Below are 18735 nucleotides of genomic sequence, written 5' to 3'. Positions count from 1 at the left end.
CAAGGTTCCTGTCCACCACGTCAGACCACCACTAGCGAGGAACACTGTACTGCACACTGACCCTATCGTAACCCCTTCACACTTACGAATTCTGTCTGAGAATCCCTGAAACGTACTGTGCCATCCCGCATGATTGGTTAGAGACTATCAGAATCTGGGCTAGGGGTTTATCGGCCTATGCACAGGCTGACATTAAAGTAAACGTAAACTGCATCCACAGGCCCTGGTGGACCCATCGGCACCGATCGGTCGCCGTGTCATTCTCAGCCGGATGCGGATATGGAGGGGCATCTGGTCAGCACACCGCTCTCCCGGTCGTATGTCAGTTTCCGAGACCGGAGCCGCCACTTCTCAATCAAGTAGCTCCTCAGTTTGTCTCACAAGGGCTGAGTGCACCCCGATTACCAAGAGCGCTCGGCAGACCAGATGGTCACCCATCCAAGTTCTACCCCAGCCCGACAGCGCTTAACTTCGGTGATACGACGGGAACCGGTGTTACCACTGCGGCAAGACCGTTGGCGGCTGTCATTTGCACCACAACACAAGTGGATGCATCTGCTGTAGTGGGTCTCCAGAAAGTGTGGACTGTTGAGAGGACCCATCTGCTATGACTTCAGATCACGGTTGTAGTGACTGAGGGAAACCTGACAGCACAACATTACTCAAGTACATCCTGCGTCCTCATCTCTTGCCGTTCATGCGACAGTACCATGATGTTAATTTTCAACAGGACAATGCTCTTCCACAAACGGCATGTGTCTCTATGAGCTGTCGGCGTGATTTTGAGGTACATCCATGGCCAGCAAGTTCTCCAAGTCTGTCCCCGATAGAACGTGTGGGATCAGCTCTCACGTCAAGTCTGGTACCAGGACACAGGGTATCCACAGCCAGTTACAACAATTGTGAGCGAGCTTGCCTCAGGAGAGGACACCCTTCCCAACGGAAACAGCGGATGTATACAGGCAAAAGAATACGCAACGTTGAAGTAGAAAGTGGGCCAGTTCCTTGTAAACTGTGCTCGATTTTGCTATCACTGAAGTAACATCATATACCATGTACATCCCTAAAATTTCAGATGGCTCTGAGCACTATGGTACATAACATCTATGGTCATCAGTCCCCTAGAACTTAGAAATACTTAAACCTAACTAACCTAAGGACATCACACAACACCCAGTCATCACGAGGCAGAGAAAATCCCTGACCCCGCCGGGAATCGAACCCGGGAACCCGGGCGCGGGAAGCGAGAACGCTACCGCACGACCACGAGCTGCGGACCCTAAAATTTCAGTTCGTTTCCTCTTCCACTTCTGTGTGCATCTTTTTCTAGTCAGGCAAAGTATTTCAATAATATCAAGCCCACCTATAGACAACTGTGTTATGTACAGATTTAGAGGAAACTTTAGAAGGAAACTTGAATTGCATGTTCTGTTTAGTCTATTCCTTCATAACTATAACCCCAAATCATCGTCCAATTTTATTCAAAAATTTTAATATTCGCTGTTACAGCAAGGCCTTCTTCACACTTCCCTGCACAATACAGTCTTCAGCAACAAACATTCACGCTTTTCCTGCATGCTCCTGACGTCATATACCACCTCCCATAATGTCGTCGGCACAGTTTTCCCCGATTTTTTGAATGCAAGAGGAACCTTCTTTCTCCAGCTGCCACACAGTATGGTCTCGTCGTCTTTCTTGGCGAAGTGAACTAATGTACAGTTCACACGTATCCAGCCGAGTGAGTTCTGTAAATGGCGCGACGTTTCGACGAGTGTCATCGTCTAGCGAAATATCAAAATACCGACTTCGTCATCCTTACACAGGCTCATCAGCGCTGCGGCAGAACATCAACAGAAAATTTCCACACTACTGTAGGGTCCAGCGTACAAGGAATACACTAAGGATGTAACATAAACCATAATGGAGAGAACCGTTGGTCTTTTGAAGAACTTGCCAGCGGCAAGGGTGAATATAACTCCTCGCTTGTATGGGCTTTCTTTTCCGCCCACGTCCAGTGCGAAAGGATAAACAGAAAACAGAGCAGTAAGTCGTCGTTAGCCGTTAACATAACGCATACCAATAGTAAAACCAAGACATTCCATAAACAAAACAATGTCAATGCAGTCGCTACGGACTGATGACAGATTAAATACTTCATACAGCACAGCACAATAGAAGACTGGGCAAGTGGATTCCCAGATCCGTACGATACGCGTGGTCCACGTGACACGCCGGTGCCACCCCTCGCGGTCAAAGGCAGCAGTTGTCCTACACTGAAGAGCCCAAGAAACTGGCATATCTGCCTAATATCTTGTAGACCTCACACCCTCCCCCCTCCGTTCACTTAGAAGTGCAGCAGCACGACGTGGCATGGACTCGACTAATGTCTGAAGTAGTGCTGGAGGGAATTGACACCATGAATCCTGTAGGGCTGTCCATAAAACTGCAAGAATAAGAGAAGGTGGAGATTTCTTCTGTGCAGCATGTGGCAAGGCATCCCAGATATGCTCAATAATGTTCACGTCTGGGGAATTTGATGGCCAGCGGAAGTGTTTAAAACCAGAAGAGTGTTCCTGGAGCCACTCTGTAGCAATTCTGGACGCGTGGGGTGTCGCATTGTCCTCCTGAAATTGCCCAAGTCTGCGGAATGCATAATGGACATGAACAGATGTAGGTGACCAGACAGGATGTTTACGTACATGTCACCTGTCAGAGTCGTACCTGGACGTGCGGTCCCATATCACTCCAACTGCACACGTCCCACACCATAACATAGCCTCCACCAACTTGATCAGTCCCCTGCTGACACGCAGGGTGCATGGATTCATGAGGTTGTCTCCATACCCGTGCACGTCCATCTGCTCGATGGAATTTGAAATGAGACTCATCCGACCAGGCAATATATTTCCAGTCATCAAAAGTCCAATGGTGTTGACGGGCCCAGGCGAGGGTTAAAGCTTTCTGTCATGCAGTCATCAAGGGTACACGAATGGGCCTTCGCCTCCGAAAGCCCATATCGATGATGTTTCGCTGAATGGTTTGCGCGTTGACACTTCTTGCTGGCCCAGCATTGAAATCTACAGCAATTTGCGGGAGGGTAGTACTTGTGTCATATTGAACGACTCTCTCCAGTCGTCGTTGGTCCCGTTCTTGCAGGATCTTTTTCCATCCGCAGCGATATCGGAGATTTGATGTTTTACTGGATTCCTGATATTCACGGTACACTCGTGAAATGGTCTTACGGGAAAATCTCCACTTCATCGCTACCTCGGAGATGCTGTGTCCCATCACTCGTGGGCAGACTAAAACACCATGTTTAAACTCACTTATATCTTGATAATCTGCCATTGTAACAATACTAACCGATCTAACAACTGCGCGAGACACTTGTTGTCTGATATAGGTGTTGCAGACCGCAGCCCCGTATTCTGGCTGTTTACATATCTCTGTATTCGAATACGCATGCCTATACCAGTTTCTTTGGCGCCTCAGTGTAGCGAGGAGCATCATCTGTATCGTTACCGACTCCAACTGTAGGCGGTGACTCTAAACTTGCGAAAGTACGCAATGAAGAAATTGACCTACATCCGACACCAAACGCCGTCAGCTGTGATGTATGGACTGGTCATATGCGCAACTAGCAGAAGTGGGTCACTGGGTCCACCACTTGCAGAGATCGTGTGAGTTTGTGAAATTAATGAACGACATTCGACTCGGAAAAGTGATCCGCTGGTGATCGATTTTTCGTCGTTATTCACCCAATCGCTGCCACAAAATTTCGAATGAAAGATGATGAGCATTTTCGAACACGCTCCCATCAACATTTACTCTCAGGGCGGCGGGCGTTTTTCCAAGCAAATGAACGGTTTGGCTTCAGGGCCTCCCCTGGAACCAGGAATAGCCCACGTGCATATGGAACAGTTTCAGGAAATGGTTATAGAGACCACATGCTTACATCCTAAACATTTCTACACGAACGTGGATGACGCCTTCGTTGAGTGGCCACATGTCAGCGAGGTCCTCGACAAATTCTTGGACACATTAATGTCATCCACGAAAATACAAAATTCACAATGGAGGTGGAGAATGACGACCGTTATCCATTCCCAAATAGTGGGGTACAGAAGAAGCAACATTCCACAGTAGGTCATTCGTTATACAGGAAACCGATGTCTACGGACCTACACTACTGGCCATTAAAATTGCTACACCAAGAAGAAATGCAGATGATAAAATGGTATTCATTGGACAGATATATTAGACTAGAACTGACATGTGATTACATTTTCACGCAATTTGGGTGCATAGATCCTGAGAATCAGTACCCAGAAAAACCACCTCTGGCCGTAATAACGGCCTTGATACGCCTGTGCATTGAGTCAAACAGAGCTTGGATGGCGTGTACAGGTGCAGCTGCCCATGCAGCTTCAACACGAGACCACAGTTCATCACGAGTAGTGACTGGCGTATTGTGACGAGCCAGTTACTCGGTCACCATTGATCAGATGTTTTCAATTGGTGAGAGATCTGGATAATGTGTTGGCCAGGGCAGCAGTCAAACATTTCTGTATCCAGAAAGGCCCGTACAGGACCTGCAACATGCGGTCGTACATTATGCTGCTGAAATGTAGGGTTTCACAGGGATCGAATGAAGCGTAGAGCCACGGATCGTAACACATCTGAAATGTTAAGTCCACTGTTCAAAGTGCCGTCAATGCGAACAAAAGGTGACCGAGGCGTGTAATCAATGGCACCCCTTACCATCACGCCGGGTGATACGCCAGTATGGCGATGATGAATACACGCTTCCAATGTGCGTTCACTGCGATGTCGCCAAACACGGATGCGGTCATCATGATGCTGTAAACAGAACCTGGATTCATCCGAAAAAATGACGTTTTGCCATTCGTGCACCCAGGTTCATCGCTGAGTACACCATCGCAGGCGCTCCTGTCTGTGATGCAGCGTCAAGGGTAACCGCAGCCATGGTCTCCGAGCAGACAGTCCATGCTGCTGCAAACGTCCTCGAACTGTTCGTGCAGATGGTTGTTGTCTTGCAAACGTCCCCATCTGTTGACTCAGGGATCGAGACGTGGCTGCACGATCCGTTACAGCCATGCCTGTCATCTCGACTGCTAGTGATACGAGGCCGTTGGGATCGAGCACGGCGTTCCGCATTACGCTCCTGAACCCACCGATTCCATATTCTGGTAACAGTCATTGGATCTCGACCAACGCGAGCAGCAATGTAGCGATACGATAAACGGCAATCGCAATAGTCTACAACCCGACCTTTATCGAAGTCGGAAACGTGATGGTACGCATTTCTCCTCCATACACGAGGCATCACAACAACGTTTCACCAGGCAACGCCGGTCACCTGCTGTTTGTGTAAGAGAAATCGGTTGGAAACTTTCCTCATGTCAGCATGTTGTAGTTGTCTCCACCGGCGCCATCCTTGTGTGAATGCTCTGAAAAGCTAATCATTTGCATATCACAGCATCTTCTTCCTGTCGGTTAAATTTCGCGTATGTAGAACGTCATCTTCGTGGTGTGGCAATTTTAATGGCCAGTAGTGTATATTTACACCCAGCTCAATTCAGGACTGTTCTGATGAATCCTATTCGCAGAGCTCGGACCATAGGCGACCAGGAATGCCTGTCTACTGAACTTCAATACCTGAAGGAAGTCCTCCTGAGGAATGGTTTCGTATACCGTCTGCATTTCCGAAACAGCTCATGAGGAAGACAAGCAACCGGCGTTTCTCCCATATGTGGGACCACCAACTGCAAAAATTGGAAGTATCCTTAGTAAATGTGATGTTAGAGCAATCTCCCGACGACCACAGAAGATTAAAGGCGGCTGGACGTCGTGGAGATACACTGCTGCGTTGAGCAGAATTACTTGGAGCAATCAAGTACGTTCGCCTGGGGCGGAAAGACAAATCGACGGTAGCTGAGTGCAGCTTGCAAGGAAGTCGTATGTTTGATTCTGAACGGACGAGAGTTCTGTGCAGGGCCAGTGTTTTTTGGGATAGCGTAATAGAGACTAACTCAAAAAAATGGTTCAAATGGTTCTGAGCACTATGGGACTTAACATCTGTGGTCATCAGTCCCCTAGAACTTAGAACTACTTAAACCTAACTAACCTAAGGACATCACACACATCCATGCCCGAGGCAGGATTCGAACCTGCGACCGTAGCAGTCGCGCGGCTCCGGACTGCGCGCCTAGAACCGCTAGACCACCGCGACCGGCAGAGACTAACTGTGGCCTCGTCAACGGATATATTGGCTACCAACTAAACTCTGTTTAATGTCAATTGGGTTGAAAATTCTCAAACAGTAATGCAACCATTATCACAGTAATTATGAAATAGACTTTAAAAATGCTGTAACGTTGCTCATAAATGTTCATTGTTTCTTTGTGAATTTCTTTGTTATATCCTGTCATGACGCGTTTCGGGATTACCATATCATATGATGCCCTCATAAACAAACAAAATTTCTTATAATATATGGCAGATGTTACAAAGGCCTTATATTGGTCCTTACAATAGAGTAACAGTCACCAGTAATAAAATGTGTATTCCGATAATATCTTGGAGCAATAATGTAAAACATGACTTTCACTTACCAGTCGTGTATTCGCAATTGAAGCTTAAGCTTCATCAATCAAAAATGTAATGCCAACAAGGAACCCAACAGGCATTAGGCTAGAATTGCAGATGAAGACGTGGCGCCCGCCAGAATGTTTTGGGTTAGAGACACGTGTGCCGAGCGCCACGACTTGGAAGGTTAGGCTCAAGTAAACATCTCAGCATACACATATACAAAAACCTGAAATTATGCAATGATCCACAATCCGAGTCTTTGGCGATTTTTAGAAAGAATTTACTGAACAACACTGCAGAATAAAATTCTCTATATTCATGACAAACAATCGTAAACGTTGTGGAAGTCCTTTATAAAAGCTCCTACAGATCAGGCGATATTTTCAAAACTTCAAAATTTTTAACGTCTATTTCACAACTACTGAGCTCTGTTCTGCAGTGCTCCCAGCCGAGAGACATCTATGTAGCATGCGAGGTGAAGTCTGTCTGACAACGCCGGGACTCGAGCGAGGTCCTTCCGCTCCCACCCCCGCCCCCCCTCTCTTTCTTGCGTCCTCACCGTGGGGAGAGCACGACCGCAGGGCTCTAGCGTGTATAGAAACATAACAAACGACATTTCGCCAAAACATGGCGAGGGTGATGCTAATCGAAATGTCTCTTAGACGAACTCACTCGTCTGAAAACCCAAGTGCTTTACATTAATACGAAACATTTGATTGCTTACATTTTATGGCAACTTGTATTAGATTTCTATTGCAGTCATAATTAAGTCTTTGTTATTTCACAATTCATATTCACCAGAAACATTACGTAGTTGCAGATGAGAAGCTACCTAGCCGCTTCATACAGATTCTAGAAAGCCTATTTGAAGGTTTCCCTTCTTTTTCCCTTTTTGGTGTTGTGGGATTGGGAGTGCATCAGGATGGCTTTATGCGTGCACAAATAATCTGTGCTAATGACTTCACGTCAGAGTAGTTCCTGCAGCTAACGTCCTCAAGTTTTTGTCAGACATACTGGAATCTATGTATCTCCCAGAGTTTTTACCCTCTACTGTTCCCTCTAGTACCACGAATGTCTCAACGCATGTCCCTTCTTCTTAATAATGTTTTTCAAACGTTCCTCTCCTTTCTGATTCTACGGTGAACCTCCTCACTTTCTATCAGTCCACCTGGTTTTCAACATCCTTACACAGCACCACATCCAAACGTTTTGATTCTCTTCTTTTCCTTTTTTGCTACAGCATGCGATTCACTTCTGTACAATGCTTTTATTCAAACGTAGATTCTCAGAAATTTCTTCCTGAAATTATGGCTGATGTTTGCTGCTAGTAGCCTACTTTCGTCCAAGAATGTCCTCTTTGCCTGTGCTGTTCAGCTTTCTTTGTCGACCATTCATCATCCTCGTATGTTATTTTGGGTCCATGGTGGCAGAATTTCTTCGCTGTTTTCTACATTTAATGCCAAGTTTATCACGAATCTTATTTTTACATCTCCTTATTACTTAAGTTGTTTAGTGTTCGTGCCTCAATCTGTAAAAGCGGAATCCTTGTAGCATCTCTTTTTTGTATGTCCGTCCGTCTGTCTGTCTGTCCGATTGTCAAGAACCCTTTTTCTCAGGAACAAGTAGACATATCGAGTTCAAATTTACCTCGCATATTAAAGTCTATGGTCCGCTGACGGCGTAAAAATTTTAAGCTTCTAAGTCAATTCAGTCAAAACACATATTTATATCACATATTTTGATACTCAAAAACTCACTCAGAACAAACTATAGTATGGCTCTGATCACTAAGGGACTTAACATCTGAGGTCATCAGTCCCCTACAACTTAGAACTACGTGGACCTAACTAACCTAATGACATCACACACATCCATGCCCGAGGCAGGATTCGAACCTGCGACCGTAGCGGTCGCGCGGTTCCGGACTGAAGCACCTAGATCCGCTCGGCCACCATGGCCGGCAGCTATAGGATGCTTCCCTTTGACATAGAGTCATGAAAATTGACAGTAAGCAACGTTTAATACTACAAGTATAGGGAAAATCCGAAAATTGTTAATCTGTAAATATATAACACGAAAAAATATTTTTTTGTCGTTTTTTATCCCACTGTCTGTTTGCCTCCCTGTCTGTTAAGATCCTGTTTCTCTAGAACAGAGTGGAGTGTCAAGTTGAATTTTATGTCACGTACTAAAGACTCTGATCCCTTGCTGCAGTAAGAAATTTGCACTTCTAACTCAATTTAATCAAAAGATACGACAGTTACATCACTCATTTTGATACTCGAAAATTCATTCATCATAACCCATTGATCTAGAATCATGACATTTGACAATAAGCAAAGTTTTACAGTACAACTAAAGGAAAAAAATCCAAAAATCGTTAATTTGTAATTATATTATAAGAAAAAAATTGTTTAGTTTTTTGTTTTTATTTTTTAAGAAACGTCTATAGTCCCTTGGCGGCTTGAAAATCAAAGATACGGCCATTTATGTCACGTATTTTGAACTTTGAAAACTCACTTATCAAAACCTATAGGACACTTACCGTTGACCTAGAATCATGAAATTCGGCAAGAAGCAAGATTTAACAGTACAAATGTTAAATTGTAATTGAATCACATGAAAAGTACCTTTTTGGCGTCTGAACACACATTGTATTCATCATCTGTCAAAAGCATATAGACGAACATTACTGCATGCAAACATAAAATGTAAGTTGCAGCCATGTTTTAGCAAGTAAATAAAATTTTTTTATTAAATATTCTCTCTCTATATGTATAAACTGAAGCTCCCTGCTCACTTTTTTGTATATCCGAACTAGTCTGAGGAACTACTGTAGATATTTTGGTTTGGTCTTGGAATTTCTGGGACCAGTATCTTGCCAGTATTGATACCGATAACATGAAAAATTCGTTGAGATCCTCGATTCCCGGGATGGATTAACTTCATATGTACATAATGAATTTTGTAATGAACGTTCAATGAGCAAGTCCTATTCGCACCTGGACAATATTTTTTTCGGTTTAGCCTCAATCCATACCGTGACCTCAATAGACTGTTCTTGCCATTAAGCAGGTTCTGTAATTCTTCTTCAATTTTACTGAGGATAGCAGTTTCATCAGGAAGTCTTGTAATTGATAATAGGTATAAAATATTTTACTTCTCGTTGTTCGCTCAGTAATTGTCTTCATAAAACATGTAGTTTGCAAATCTGAATAAAACAGGACCAACTGGTGATGACACAAATGCGCTTGAATCTGTTCGGGCAATAAGAAGATTTCGTTGTTTGCATTGTCAGGGGAAACTAGTTCCCACACTTTATTCTACAAACACGGCCACTGTCAGCTCATCAGAAACCTAAGATGACAAAAACTAATGTGGTTCAGCTGCGTTTCATTAAGAAGCGTTCCTTCTTTTTCACATTTTGGAGATCTGAGAACTAATGCGTTGAATCTCCTTACCTGACTCCTCTCTCAATTGTGAGTTTCCAATTGTCCTGAGGAACCGTTAAAGTAGGTTGTGTCTCTGTCTTACTTCTTGAGGATGGTTAAAACAAATTTGATTCCCAACTGAGCCAAATGATTTCTCAAAATCTATGAATTCCAGGAAAGGTGTTTTTTAATATTCATTGCTCCATTCTGTTATTTCAGTCACCGTTTCCCCGTGATCTGTTGTGCTGTCGTGCTTCTAATGACATCTCGTCCCTTTATTTGATAAACATTAATTGTATTGTATGATATGTAAACCGGGCGCCTAGAAACGACGGAGAGGCTCCATCCCCGCTGCAGCCGCAGTGGTCCACAACCCCACGACGACTACCACAGTCCACTTCACCCATCCGCCGCCCCACAACGAACCACTCTTTCAGGGTTATTGTGCGGTTCGGCCCCCGGTGGACCCCCCCCCCCCCCCCCCCAGAGAACGTCTCACACCAGATGAGTGTAACCCCTATGTTTGAGTGGTAGAGTAAAGATGGTGTACGCGTACGTGGAGAAACTGTTTGCGCAGCAGTCGCCGACACAGTGTAGCTGAGGTAGAATAACGGTAACCAGCCCGCATTCGCTGAGGCAGATGGAAAACAGCCTAAAAACCATCCACAGGCCGGCCGGCTCACCGGACCTCGACACAAGTTCGCCGGGCGGATTCGTGCCGGGCATCAGGCGCTCCTTCCAAATCCGGAAAGCCGTGCATTAGACCGCACGGGTAACCGGGCGGTCTGATGAACATTTAATGTCTTTCCTGTGTAACTTATTCTAATTTTAGTGAATATCCTGCCCAATGAAATTTTGCATGTTAATGATGTGTTACTTTTCCTTTGATTTTAATAATTTCTACCCTGACACCATTATCTCTGGTCAATTTTCTTTCTTCACATCTCGAATGTCTTTATAAACCACATTTGACGTTACTTCCGGGATGATTGTTCTCTAGAACTAGGCAGCTGGTTTTATAAATTGTCCTCTGTTCCTCAAATACAGATTCCCTATATTCAAGACGCACCAGATACTTACCTGTGAGTGACATTCAGTTCGCCACAGTACTAGATATGTTCGTACCAACTCCTGTGACACCCTGCATTCGGATGTGGAATAACCTGATCCGCAACAGAAGAGAAATCGCCAATTTCTCCCGTTTCATATTTGTTGAAAAATGTTTTATTCGTTACTGACTCCAGTTACATCACAATCTACATCCTCAGTCTCCACTACGCAAAGCCTTGTTTACCTTTCAAACCCTTACTGCTTTCTTCTTTTTCTACTTTTTTCTATACTCGTTCCTTATTCACTTCTTAGATTTTGTCGTAGTATAGTTATTGCAATATAAATAACGTAGTTACTAAATTCAATCCATTTTGCCTTCAATAATCGAGCGAAGTGGCGCTGTGGTAGGACATTTAACTTATGTATGCGGTTCACATCTCCATGTGGCCACCCGGACTTTAGTTTTCTGTGCTTCCCATAAATCACGTAAGACGAATGTCAGAATCGTTCCTTTGGAAGTACACGACAGATTTTCTTCCCTCAATTCGAACGTATGTTCTGCCTTTGATGGTCTAGTGCTCGGTGGGACAGAAATCTCTAATATTTCTTCTTCTCCTCTTGTCTTTAGTTGTCATGGTGTCTGTTCGGAGCTAAGAGACGTTCTGAAGGACCCAATATGGTCACGGTTAGCATCAAATTCGAAAATAAACGAATTATAAACTCGCAGATTGACTGCCAAGATGCTGGAGTGAGCTGGAAAGTCTTTTAGTGTGCTTTCACACCTCTTCGATTTGTAGAAGAAACCTTGCGATACACGGTGTGTTTATTTTAACTCGAGACATTTAAATATCTGGTAAACAACGTATCGTGCGAAAAAAAAAGTTCTAGGTTAAAAGCTAATATTAATAAAGGGGCCGTCTGCCTGTGCTACGACTGACCACATCCTGAACACCTCTCCTTTGTGGGTGGGGTGAGATTTGTATTTTCAAATATGAACCACAGCCACCCCCATTTTTATTGCATTTTAGTTTTCTATACCGAAAACTAGGTACGGTTTCCCCAAAACAATGTTTTCCATTCGTGGTAGATGGAACTGTAATCAACAAATATGAAGTGTGCATGTTTTTGGAATTAAGAACTGACTCACTCGATTCTACATTTCGTTTACGGTGGAAATGTAAACCTTTGAGTTCTACCAGTTAATATTTAGGTTCGAAATTTACTTCACTGTTGGAAATTTGATTTACAGTGCAATATAGTTAGCATTTTGAATTCCTGATTAGAAACAAAGTTTAGCGTGATCCAGGAACAACAACGTGGAGATAACAGTTTTCCGTTCCCATAGGGATGCTTGACATCGGTTAGACCCCGTGGCTCTCACCATTGGGTGTTGGTTTCCGGTGAACGTGTGGCTGTTTGCATGATATGTCTGTATCCACGTCAGGTGCGGCTGCCAGTACCACTTCATGAACACTTTGTCTTATTACAGTGATTGTGGTATTCCGCCGGTAGCCGCGTAGTTATCGGCGGTTGGATGGAACCACACACGAAAATCAGTCACCGTGATGGCAGATATGAAGGGCGACCACCAAAATTAAGCATTCCGATGGTTTGGGGATTCACCACAATCAACCGCGTAGGGAACAGAGAATTATATTAGATCGGATAGATTTGTGCGACTTTGTTGCGATGATGACAGACGCCTCGTCCAACGACTCAGCGTGCTTTTGTTCTCTGCCACGTCTCCGCAGACATTCTGGAAACGCCTTTGAATATTTGCGATGCGCTGGTTTTCCACCAAAATAAACTCAGAGACAGGTCTTTGCTTGGAACGCTACCACATTACAGAGGTCTTTTTGAGACTACGTACAGCACCGTCGTCAACAAGAATTCTATGATATCACAGAGCATGAAGCGGGAATATTCCAAGACGTCCCAAAACACATTCCACATTTCTTCGACGGGAATTCGACGAGAAAAAAAGTGCACAACAAAGGAACCATAAATGAGGCCACTAAGAAACCTCATACTGTACTATATTATAATAAGACAAAGGGTGGGATTGACATAGCTGACCAGACATGCAATAAATATTCAGTGACAAGAAGATGAACAGTGGACATACAGTATGCATTGTTGACTGTGTCTAGTATCAATGTGCAGCTGGTATTTCAAACAAATGATAATGACAGGGAACATCCACATCGAAATTTTCTCCAGAACCGTTCTTTTCAACTTGTGAAACCACATCTTATCGAAAGATCTGTGATACGAATTTTATCAACTTACGTTTGCATGCAACAGCAACGTCAACAAAGTTGAAGAGAGGCATATACAAGAGCAACCAATGAAGAAAAAATTTAGATGTGGAATTTGTGGAAAGGCTAAAAACAGTTGTGCAGCAATAATATGTAGCTCCTGTAATTGTTTGGTTTACAAAAGTTATTCTCAGACGACAGTTCTCTGCAAAAAATTCGGTGTTTCCTCACCCAAGGTTGAAGACAATTGATTTCCATGTAAATTAGTCTAATATAACAAATTAGCATCTATAATATGTATGAAACTGTTGTTAGACATAAGCTGAAATGTTACTGTAATTGCTGTATCATGTAATGTAAATTACTACAACAAATAATTAAGAAAGGCTACATATAATTAACGTGTATACAATACTCAAAGTGCCTCCTCTGGTAACAATTAAGAATGTGCCTGCTCTAGGGTTAATAATATATCTATCCTCACATAGACTAATTTTACCTTATCTGGAATAATAACTGGTTCAGTACATCTACCTTTTATAACATCCGTATCTGCATTAATAACATGCTTAGCTGCTTCACATGTTTTTGTGTGCTAATCTAAAAGGAGAGTTAATTTAACTTCAATAACAAGGTTTGCAGAACAAAATTTAGAAACTACGCCTCATAAGATACCATTGGATGATGCAATATTTCTTTCTTAGCCAAAAATTGTTTCTCGCCTACATCTTTGGTACAATGCATTAAATTGCAGTATCATAATATTCTCATAGAAAGATTCTGTAACTGGAGTATATTTTTCCATTTCCTGTTCTCCAGTTGTATGTATCTGTAAGTAGACAGTTGCTGTTTGAATTCTCCTTTAATAACCGAAAGTTGTTACATGGTTTTATTTCATTCTCAAGCAGTTTTTTGGCACTGAAATGAAGGAAAAATATTGTAGCTACACAAAAATATGCCATGAAGGTGTGTGCTATATTTAATGATTTCATACAAATGATTTTTGTGCGTATATAATGATGCCTGGTAGGAAGAATCTCACATACTACTTTCAGCATAGGATTTTAATTGAGAATTTTTAAAACAATAGAAAAATTTATCTTTATACTTTTATAATTTTTGTTTGTGTTTGTATTTTTAATATTTGATACTAATGAAGAGAATTTTTTTTGTCATATTAAACTTTTGTCTATATATAAATCGAAGCCATAATGAAGAAGCTCAACAACACAAGCAGTTGTATTTCGTTTAAAAAGTAGTTAGTTACCGATAAATGTTTTGTAAATCATTGCTGGATTCAAATATCTGATGACTACTTATGGAGAATGAAACTTTATGGATCTGAATAATGAGTTTAGAATTATTTAGCGTAACAGATATTACAAATTAATTAGTGGTTATATTTTAATTTGTTTGGAAATGGGAACATTAAGCTAAAATATAAACAGCTGAAGAAACAGGACGAATGTAATAAATTCCATTTTATGGAGCTTTCAGTTTAAATCCTTCAGATTTTTGTTCATTTTATAACCTTTGTTCTTGGCTCGGAAAGTACTAAAAATTTTAAGGGAATAAACGAGTGAGAGCAATAAAAAAATTATTACTCATCTTACTGAGTTTTACTTTTTCTTATCCAGGTATTCAAGAAAAAAAGAAATTATTAGAATATTTTATAATTAGGTTTTATGCTTGAAATTTTACGATTTTTCGTGAAATTTTTAGTGCATATTTTGAAATGTCTGACACATATTTAAAAAAGGTTAGAAGTTAATTTAAGAATGGTCGAGAATGTAGTAAAATGTAATTGAAAAATAGTGAAAAATGGTTGAAAACAGTAAAAACTGTCGAAAATTGATGAAAAACGTTTATTTTTCTTTATGCACAGATTTTTCACTTTACTTTCTTGTAAAATCTGACTTTTTGATAAAATCGTGTTATTTGCTTTTTTGATGAATTTTAGACTTTTTCGAGAGGTTTATGCTTATTTTTGCGATTCTGTGCATTCTGAGCCAAAATGAGCTAGGTATATACCTTATCGATTCTCCTGCTGATGTGTCTGTTTAGCTCAAATGAGTACACTGAAATACTATACCATCATTAAAAACTTGGATTTGGTGGTTTATTGTCACTGAGAATTCACTCAACGATGTTCATTCTTAATAGTTAAGGAATCTGTGGCTAAACAAAAATGTGGCTAAAATTACCAACCAGTTGCAAAATCATGTTTTCTTTATTTACTTTTGCAAATCGATTTCAACTGATTGACAGCCATCATCGATGTTACAAATACAAGAATAAAAATAAAAATAATTAATAATGGTGACTAAATGAATAAATGTACATAAAGCAACGTAAAAGCAATTAAATGTATATAGACACATTAAACCATTTAAAATGCACATACAAATTTACCTTTCAACGAATATATGCCCTGTGTAGAAACACTAACTTAACCAGAGGTCAAACATAAAATGATAGATCGAGAATTGACTATGACAACGAGAAACTATAAGGGGGCACTGCAAAGCAAACCCGCCTTCTATGCGAAAATATACAGCTAAAATAAAAATGAGAAGAAGAAATGACATACAAAAGTAAAATATAATGATAAAATATTGAAATATTTACAAAAAATGGATATATTGACAAAGATTTTGTCAACCACATAGTACAGTTATATACGCCAAAAAGCGATTGTACATATTAGTAAAAAAGAACAAACATAGGTGAGAAGCACACCACAGAAAAAATTAAAAAAAAAACTTTTTAAAACATTTTCAAATTATTTATCATATTATCGAAGAGCAAAAGTTAATCATAATGCCAAAACGTAAAACGGTTTTGGCATCCATCTAGCGTACAGTTAACGATATTCAGCAAGATCGGATTTTTTTCGGCAGTTGGCGCCACATTGCTGAATGCACACGTAAAGTAAACTAAGTTGGATAAGAAAATTACGGACACGAACGAAACAAACGTATTAAAGAAACAAGACCAAATGCAGAAATAAAGCACTGGCACACTTCATATATGGGAAAATTAACAAAGGCACTATAGGATGAATTGAGAACTCGTAGAGGCTCTTATGGTGTGCTCGTATGTCATGAGACGTAAATCCACATCATATGTCTGTTGGTACAGTCGACAAAGATGGCAAACACTCAATTAAAGGGCGTCAGCTCAAACTTAAATGGTTCAAATGGCTCTGAGCACTATGGGACTTAACATCTGTGGTCATCAGTCCCCTAGAACTTAGAACTACTTAAGCCTAACTAACCTAAGGACATCACACACATCCATGCCCGAGGCAGGATTCAAACCTGCGACCGTAGCAGTCGCGCGGTTCCGGACTGAGCGCCTAGAACCGCTAGACCACCGTGGCCGGCTAGCTCAAACTTAGTCACAATAACATAATTCATATCACCAATCTATTTATCTCACCCGCCCCCTTTCACTCTTCCCTCATCCACTCCCCTTTTCACTTGCTCCCATGTCTTTATATTTATTGGCAAATTGTTCATAAATTTTTTGAACAAAAGGTAGAAGATAATCATTAGATTTAGCTATGGAAAAAATAATATCTAATATACAGTCAGTATATGTCTTTTTTTCGAAATATGCCAAAATGAAGCCTTCCGTCACTATCCCTTACGTGTAGATCCAAAAATTTAATAACCCTATTCGTTTCATGTTCGCATGTGAACTTTATTTAAGCATGCAAAGCGTTAGATGAGGATGCAATTTCGTTAATGTCATTATCATCGCCATTCACAAGCAATAATGTATCATCAACGTACCTAACGTAAAAGACAATTTTCTTTGCCAATTCAACATTCTCATGAAACCATCTGGTTTCGAGGTGATTGATGAACACGTCATCTAAAAAAACAGAAATCGCGTTTCCCATACTGATACCGTCTTTTTGCACATAAACTTCGTCGTTGAACCAGAAAAAGTTGTTTCAACAGCTAGCTTACCTGTAGTCCTAGGGTGTCACCGTAGATGCCATTGCTCGCTTTTTGGACTCCAACGAAACTGTGAACGATCGGGGAGAAGTTTAGTTCTTCTTCTTCTCCTTTTTCTTCTTCCTCTTCTGATTATCCATTAATGGATGTTGGCGCCCACATGCTATATCTTTATTCTGTAAAACGCCGTGTCTAAGAGTTGATTTACACTCGGTAATCCAGTCCACTGCTTTGTCTTGTCTAACCTAGATATTTTTAAATGATAGCAATCACTATTGGTATGCAGCAGTCTTTTTCTGAGGTTATGAAAATTACTACGGAAAAGTGAAGTTTTTTCAAATGTGTAAAAATATTCTCTGGTACTACATGGTCGTATGTGCAGAAACTAATTCTCTGACGAAGTTTAAAAGTTTTGCTCTCCAGAAAACCTTGCCATTATTATATTTAATAGTCTATCTGTTACGTTACTGCTCTTCTACATGCCAATAATCATCAAGAGAAATCAAATCAACTAGAGGCATTATCAAAAAACAATTAGAAGTTAAACACATTTTGAACTGAACGCTATTAAAAATTAACACAATTTCCGTTTTCATAACTGGTAAAATTGTTAAAACGTTAAACAAACTCAGTTCATCTGCAAATATCACATTTTCCATTGTAGAAGAAATTCTTCAGTTTCAGCGTATAAAATGCTATCTGCTGACGAAGTACAGCTTCACTGTCCACAAGTTTTACAACCAGAATTTTACTCAGTATAAATCACTTTAACTTCTGTATCTTCAAGACAACTTTAGTATATTATATTGCTGTACTTGCATATGACTAAAAATATTAACAAATACTGCACAAAACACAACCTCATGTCTTAAAACAACAAAAAGAATAGAAATCCGGAAACTACTTATGGATGTCCCTAGTGCGCATTCCTTCCTGTGATTCTAAAATCAGTCACGAGATTGAATTACCAACCAGGAAACGTCAAAAGGTCATCTGTTCCTAGGTACACCTTACTCCAGGACAACACCTTCTCTGGTTGCCCTCTACAATGAAACAGACAGCAGAAATTCAGAATCAATCAATAAGCTATACAAAAACTTAAGGAAAGTTGTAAGTATATAAGTTTTTAGACATATCATTCACCAAAAAACTTATATGAGAGCCACATTTTAGTTTTTACAAAAACACTTAAAGAAAAATAATTTGGACAGAAATCGTTAACATTATATCTCAAAATAATCAATTTACAAATGCTTTGGGAAAAGTTGCGGCACATTTTTTCCACGCCGATATCGAAGTGTCTAAAATATGGCTTTGAAATAATTCAACTTCTTGAGGTGATGCAAAACCAGCCCACGTGTATTTTGCTTGACACCCAAAAACAAGAAGAAGTTGTTAGGTGCTAAATGAGGAGATATG

General features: G+C 40.9%; 1 pseudogene; it reads right to left on the bottom strand.

The window, feature by feature from the left end:
* Positions 1-402: 402 nt before the first annotated feature.
* LOC126413670 (5S ribosomal RNA) lies at positions 403-520 on the bottom strand (annotated as a pseudogene).
* Positions 521-18735: the final 18215 nt, after the last annotated feature.

This window comes from Schistocerca serialis, chromosome 7, assembly GCF_023864345.2.
Source record: "Schistocerca serialis cubense isolate TAMUIC-IGC-003099 chromosome 7, iqSchSeri2.2, whole genome shotgun sequence".
Classification (NCBI taxonomy): Eukaryota; Metazoa; Arthropoda; class Insecta; order Orthoptera; family Acrididae; genus Schistocerca; species Schistocerca serialis.
The sequence above is the reverse complement of the archived record's forward strand: the minus strand, read 5'-3'. Positions and strand labels throughout refer to the sequence as shown.